Source organism: Dromiciops gliroides, chromosome 2, assembly GCF_019393635.1.
Source record: "Dromiciops gliroides isolate mDroGli1 chromosome 2, mDroGli1.pri, whole genome shotgun sequence".
Classification (NCBI taxonomy): domain Eukaryota; kingdom Metazoa; phylum Chordata; class Mammalia; order Microbiotheria; family Microbiotheriidae; genus Dromiciops; species Dromiciops gliroides.
This window is the reverse complement of record NC_057862.1, coordinates 602,977,147-602,984,129: the sequence shown is the minus strand read 5'-3', so window position 1 is coordinate 602,984,129 and position 6,983 is coordinate 602,977,147.

Here is a 6,983-nt window from a genome sequence, read left to right as displayed (position 1 = left end):
CATGAATCTGATCTGAATTCCATTCAACACAAGCTGGAATTTGAAGTCAAGAAGAGTTTTCCTGATGATTCATCAGGAAGGAAGGAAACAAACATTTATTAAGCAGAGAAGGGCAATCAGCACTGGGAAGTGTCTGAGTCTGAACTAGCCTAAGAATAATATCTCCCTTACTTTTCTTACAGATTGTCATGAAGATCAGTTGAGATGACATGTGTGAATAGGCTTTTAAAAGTCCCATATAAATTCAAGGGATTGCTATGATAATAATTATCAAAGCTATTCATGGAACCAAAGAACCAAAGATTGAGAAAAGCTTTCAATGTCAGTCAGTCCAAACCCTCTACTTTGTTGTTGGTCCCTCATTCTTGAAGAAGACCATGATATCAGGGTGATGTCATGACTTACACTGAATTGGATTTAAGTGAGGAGGGCAAAGTCACCAACCTCACTCTCTCCTCCAGAGCCATCTGGGTCCAGTGACAAGCTATACATAAGGATGACTGGAGATGGCCCTGGATGTTTAAGGCAATTAAGGCTGCCCCTCTACCTCAACAGTTCTCAAAGTCTGATCTTAGACCCTTTCAGGGAGCCCATGAGGCTTAAACTATCTTCTTAATAATACTAAGACATGGGGACAGCTATGTGACTCAGTGGATAAAGCACTAGCCCTGGATTCAGGAGGACCTGAGTTCAAATCCAGCCTCAGACACTTGACACTTACTAGCTGTGTGACCCTGGGCAAGTCCCTTAACCCTCATTGCCCCACAAAAAAAAACAAAAAGCAAAAAAGCAAACAAACAAAAAATAACACTAAGACATTTTAATTTCTGTATGGTAAATATCCATAGATATAACTGACATAAACAAAAGCTCCTTGGGGAGGGAGAGGTCATTAATAATTTTTAAGAGTATAAAGAGGTCCTGAGACCAAAAAGTTTGAGAAACCCTGTTCTACCAAATACAGAAAATCTCTCTAGAACAGACTGTCAAACTCCCTTGAAAATTAGGTAGACAACCAGATTAAAATGTAATTGGGGGGGGCAGCTAGGTGGCGCAGTGGATAAAGCACCAGCCCTGGATTCAGGAGTACCTGAGTTCAAATTCGACCTCAGACACTTGACACTATCTGTGTGACCCTGGGCAAGTCACTTAACCCCCTTTGCCCCGCAAAACAACAACAAAAAATGTAATTGGGGGCAGCTAGGTGATGCAGTGGATAGAGCACTGGCCCTGGATTCAGGAGGACCTGAGTTCAAATCCAGCCTCAGACACTTGACACTGGCTATGTGACCCTGGGCAAGTCACTTAACCCCAATTGCCTCACCAAAAAAAAAAAAAATTAAATTAATGTAATTGGAAAATGTTTAACACAATAAACAAAAATATAATATAACATAGATTATGCTTATTTGTGGTTTTCTAAGTCAATATGTGGTGGTCAGAGATACATTTTTATTTAGAAACCAGTGGTCTAGAATATCCCTGAAATTTGTCATCTAATCTCTGCTTCAAAACTTCCAGTGATAGAAAACTCACTGCCTAATGAGGCAAACCACTCAATTTTTTAGACCTTTATTGTTGTTTCTTTTGAAATAAAATCTCGGGGCAGCTAGGTGGTGCAGTGGATAGAGCACCGGCCCTGGAGTCAGGAGGACCTGAGTTCAAATCCGGCCTCAGACACTTAACACTTACTAGCTGTGTGACCCTGGGCAAGTCACTTAACCCCAATTGCCTCACTAAAAAAAAAAAAAAAAAGAAAAAAAGAAATAAAATCTGCCTCCCTTGAACTTTAACCCAACAATTCTAGGGGTCTGCCCTCTGTAACCATGCAGAATACTTCTAATTCTGCTTTCACATGTCAACTCTTCAAATATCTGATGATACTTATCAAGGTCCCTTCTATGTCTTTTTTTAGAATGCTGAAATTTAGTACAAATAGGCTTTGAAGAGGCTATGGAAACATAAGACCAAGTGTTAAAAAAAACCCTCACCCAGGGAAGATGAATTGTAAGTAAAGATGTTTCTCTGAATTAAAAATGTCAGTCAGATGACTTGACACACAAAAATTCAATGTTCATATATCATTCTTAAATATGTTTAATTAGTAAAATGAGATCCATTTAATCCATAGCATTATACTATATAATGCTATGGATATAATGCTATGGATTAAGTGGACCTCATTTTACTATTAGAAGGGATCCGAGAAGTCATCTGGTCCATGACTTCTTAAACTTTTTCTGTTTGCAACCCCTTTTTGCCCAATAAATATTTATGTAACCCCAGGTATATAGGCATATAAAATAGGTATACATAACCTTTTACTGTTATCAAATTTTTCATGACCCCTACATTCAGTTTAAGAAGCTAGGGTATAGGGGGCAGCTAGATGGCACAGTGGATAGAGCACCGGCCCTGAAGTCAGGAGGACCTGAGTTCAAATCCGGCCTCAGACACTTAACACTTACTAGCTGTGTGACCCTGGGCAAGTCACTTAACCCCAATTGCCTCACAAAAAAAAAAATAAAGAAGTAATAAAGAAGCTAGGATATAGGGGCAGCTAGGTGGCACAGTGGATAGAGAACTGGCCCTGGAGTCAGGAGGACCTGAGTTCAAATCTGGACTCAGATACTTGACACTTACTAGCTGTGTGACCCTGGGCAAGTCACCAAAAAAAGAAGAAGAAGAAGAAGCTAGGATCTAGTCCAACCTCTTCATTTTACAGATGAGGAAACTGAGGCACACAGATGTTAAAGGTCACAATGTGAAACTAGGATTTGATCCCAGGTTTTCTGTCTCAAAATACAGTACTCTTTATATTGAACCACATTGTTTCCCATTTCTTCCAGGAAGAAATGAGATAACCAGTGTCTCTTTTTTTTCTTCTTTTTTTTTTTAACCAGTGTCTCTTTTTTATGCTTCTCTTAACTCCCATGTTTATATGTCAGATTTTCTACTCAGCTCTGGTATTTTCATCAGGAATTCTTGGAAGTCCTCTATTTTATTAAAGATCTATATCTGTACACACACACACACACACACACACACACACACACACACACACCCCTTGGGCTTAGGATCATACTGGTTTTTGCTTTTTACTTTCTCCAGCTCCTCTTTTAAAAATGCAAATTCCCCCAAGAGTTGAAACCCATTGTCACTATCAATCAATCAATCAACATTTATTAAACTACTACTATGTGCCAGGCAGTGTGATTGAGTCTATGAGGTTACTCAGTTCCCTGACTAAAGGGTAGGGGCACTGCAGGGAGCTTGGGGGGAGGGGGACAATGAATCATAAAATCTCAGATTTGAAAGGTGCCTTAAAAGACAGCTACTCCAGCCTTTAGCAGATGTGAGAATTTTCTACAAAATATCTCCAACAAAGGAGAATAATTCTCTCACTAAAGACCTCCAGAGATAGAGACCTAACTCCTTCCTAAAGCAACTCATTCCACTTTAGGGTAGTTCTCCTTGTCAAGAGGTTCTTTTATGTTGTCAAGTCAATTTCTGTATAACTTTTTTTTTTTTTTTTAGGCAATGGGGGTTAAGTGACTTGCCCACGGTCACACAGCTAATAAATGTCAAGTGCTGAGGCCAGATTTGAACTCAGGTACTCCTGAGTCCAGGGCCGGTGCTTTAACCATTGCACCATCTAGCTGCCCCAATTTCTGTATAACTTTTACCTGGTGCTCTAAGGTTTGCCCTCTGGGGTCAAAGCAAGCAAGTTCCTATGACAGCAGCACTTTGAGTTCTTGAAAACAGGCATTTTGTACCCATTAAATCTTCCCTCCCATCTTTATTCCAAACTAAACAGCTCCATTTTCTTTGACCAGATCTGGTGAGGCATGACATCCTATCTCCTCATCAATCTGATTCCTCTCTTCTTCATACTCTCCAAGTTGCTAATCCTCTTCCTAAAATTCAGCCCAGAACAGAATAGACCTCAAGCCAGTCACTTACTTACCTCTTTGGCCTTCAGTTGCCTCATCTATGAAATGAGGGAAGGTGGTCTAAATGGGTTCTGAGGTCCCATTCAGTTCTTTTTTTTTTTTTTTGGTGAGGCAATTGGGGTTAAGTGACTTGCCCAGGGTCACACAGCTAGTAAGTGTTAAGTGTCTGAGGCCAGATTTGAACTCAGGTACTCCTGAATCCAGGGCCAGTGCTCTATCCACTGCACCACCTAGCTGCCCCCCCGCCCCCCATTCAGTTCTAAATCTAGACTCCAGGTGTGGTCTGGGTAATGACTGGCAGGACTATCAAGTCCCATTCCTGTGTGGTAACCTATTAATACAGGAGAACAATTTATCCAGTTGATCACTCCTCCTCAACCCACTCCCAGAGGAATAGGTCATTGCTGTCTTCCATTTGGGTCAATAACCAGTCTTCAAGGCCATAATTCAGTTATTGTGTCAGGAAGACCTAGCCTCAGCTCCTGTTACCTTTTTTTCCTGATTCTCCTACTCCCATTTATTCCCTCTCTGCTGCTGGGAGGGTGGGAGGATAGCTAGAAGGTATAGGGTTACCTAGGTGATAAGGATGCTGAAAGGGATGACAAGGAGGGGCAGATGAGTGAGGGGGCAGGGTATATATCTAAGACAAACCATAATTTAGCTGATTAGGTGGATCTGGTTTTATTCCCAGTATCACAGGGGGGTTTCCAAACTCCCACACCAATCTCTCTGCTTTTAATTAAAGGCTTTGTACAGGTCAGGAAGCTAAAGGCCTTTATTTGCTTATTTGTTTAAGATTACCAAGATCTTTTCCTTAAAAAAACAAAACCTAACCCTACTCCAAATGGCTCTTTGATTGGCTAGTTCTGGTGTGTGGCCACACACAATGATGCCTCTTCTTCAATAAAAAGGATAGATAAAAGGGATTTACTATTTCTAACCAAAGAATAGAGATTCTTAAAAGAAACCACCAGGCTTTTTTTTTTTTTAATGAGATCAACAAAACTGACAAAGGTGAGGCTATCTTCTTTTGAAAGACTAAGGAAATTTGACAGATAATATCCTCTTGCTAGAATTCCTTCTAAACTCAGTTTATAAATGATAAAACACTTTTTATGTGTATACTATTCAGTTTTTTTTCACCTAAACTTTCTCATCTGTACAATACACAAACCTAGGATTCATTTTTCCCCCCTTCTTTTATTGGTGTGCTAACAGAAGCACAGAGAGATTGTCACTTGCCCAAGGACACACAACTAATTAATGGAAGACATAAGGCTAAAATTCCTGGCTCCTTATTATCAGGCCAGTTGCCTCCTCCCCACCTGACACCTCCCCCTCCCCACCACAGAAGAAGGCCATTGCCATCTTCCCTTTGTGACAACAACCAGTTTCAGAAAGATGTGGGCTCAGTTCCTGTTACCTTCTTTATAAGACCTTTCTTGAATTTCAGACTTCTGGTTATTATCTCTACCCTCCCACCCAAATTATTTTGTATTTATTTGTAATGTATTGTTTCCCTATATAAAATGTGAGCTCCCTGAAGACAGAGATTGTTTCATTTTTTGTCTTTATATTACCAGTACTTAGCACAAATACCTCACACATAGTATAGCCTTAACAAATGTTTATTTCATGGAAGATCTGGGTTCAAATCCTGACTGATAGTGTCTGGGGGCAATTCATCTATTCTCCTAATGTCCCAGTGAACTCTTTAAAATATATATCAATCAATCAGTTAATTAATTAATCACCTACTATGTACCAGCCACTATGCTAAGCATTGTAGGCACAAAAAGAGGCAAAAGGCCGTTCCTAAGCTCAAGGAGTTTATCTATCTATCTATCTAAAGAAGTTCATCAGGAGCAGCTAGGTGGCGCAGTGGATAAAGCACTGGCTCTGGATTCAGTAGTACCTGAGTTCAAATCTGGCCTCAGACACTTGACACTTACTAGCTGTGTGACCCTGGGCAAGTCACTTAACCCCAATTGCCTCAACCCCCCCCCAAAAAAGGAAAGCAGTGAAATTAGGAGGGGTTGCAGAAGGCTTCCTGTAGTTGGGAAACCAGGGAGGTCAATAGTCAGAGCTGAGAATATTCTACATATGGGGAACAGCCAGAGAAAATGCCCAGAGCTGAGAGATAGAATGTCTTGTTAATGGAAGAGCCAGGAGGCCAGTGTCACTGGATCAAAGAGTGTGAGTTGAAGAGGAAGGTAGAAGAAGACTGGAAAAGTGGGAAGGAGTTAGGTTATAAAGGATTTTGAATGCTAAACCGAGCATTTTGTATTTTCATGCTGGAGGCAATAGGGAGCCACTGGAGTTTGGGGAGGGATGTGTATTTGTTTGACAAGATCAGATCTGTGAAATCACTTTAGTGGTGGAGTGGAGGATGGATTGGAAATGGGGAGAGGCTTGAGGCAGACAGACCCTCCATCAGGCTGTTGTAATAGTCCAGGCCTGAAGTGATAAGAGCCTGCACTAAAGTGGTGGCAGTGTCAGAGGAGAGAAGGGGGCCTATTTGAGAGATGCCATAGAGGTGAAGTCGACAGACTTTGGCAAGAGATTGGATATGGGCACTAAGAAGGAGTGAAGAATTCAGGATAACTCCTAGGTTGCAAGCCTAGGGAACTGGGAGGATGGTGTTGTCCTCTACAGTGATATGGAAGCTAAGGGGCTGGAGCGATTGGGGGAGAAGATGATGGCTTCCATTTTGGACATGTTGGAGGGAGCTGCCCTTACTGAGAGTTCTCTACACCAGTGGTCTCCAAAGTGAGACATAAACCCTTCTTCCCATTCCTTCTCTGGGAAGTGTGCAAGATGATCCATTAAAGCACAGGGAGAAAGCAGCAGATCTATTTATATTTATTTTTGTCTTTAAAAAAAAAAAGAAACTAATATTTGATATTCCAATTTACACTGGCACCCTTCCCTTAGTTTGTAATTCAGATGATCATGTGCTGAAAATAGTACTTAAAGTATCCTGAGGGAAGAATGGGAACTGAAAGAAGCTGACATTAGTGTTCACATCCA